The following is a 723-nucleotide window of genomic DNA, read 5'->3' as shown; positions in this document are numbered from 1 at the left end:
TCTTTGGTGTGATGGTTCTGATGTTTTGCTTCCCATGATGACTCTTCTTTTACACAACACACTTTCACTTCCTGAGGATAATACCATCTCTCATCTCTCAAGTTATCTCAATGACTTTAGAACATATTTTATTTTATCTTATTTTATTTATTTATTTATTTATTTAAAAATTTTTTAACGTTTATTTATTTTTAAGACAGAGACAGAGCATGAATGGGGGAGGGCCAGAGAGAGAGGGACACACAGAATCTGAAGCAGGCTCCAGGCTCTGAGCTGTCAGCACAGAGCCTGACGCGGGGCTTGAACTCACGGACCGCGAGATCATGACCTGAGCCGAAGTCAGATGCTTAACCGACTGAGCCACTCAGGCGCCCCTAGTTATTTATTTTTGAGAGAGAGAGAGAGAGAGAGCACAGGTGAGGAGGGGCAGTGAGAGAGGGAGACACAAAACCTGAAGCAGGCTCTAAGCTCTGAGCTGTCAGTGCAGAGCTTGATGCGGGGCTCCAGCCCACGAACTGTGAGATCATGACCTGAGCCGAAGTCAAACGCTCAACTGACTGGGCCACCCAGGTGCACCCAGAACATTTTTTGAAAAACAAATTAAATCTGGGGCACCTGGGTGGCTCAGTCGAACGTCCGACTTCAGCTCAGGTCTTTATCTCACCATCTGTGGGTTTGAGCGCTGCCTTTTTCTCTGTGCTGACAGCTTGCTCAGGGCCTGGA

This window comes from Puma concolor, chromosome A3 (genome assembly GCF_028749965.1).
Source record: "Puma concolor isolate L17-30 chromosome A3, mPumCon1.1.hap2, whole genome shotgun sequence".
NCBI classification, from domain to species: domain Eukaryota; kingdom Metazoa; phylum Chordata; class Mammalia; order Carnivora; family Felidae; genus Puma; species Puma concolor.
Note: the sequence above shows the minus strand (reverse complement) of the source record.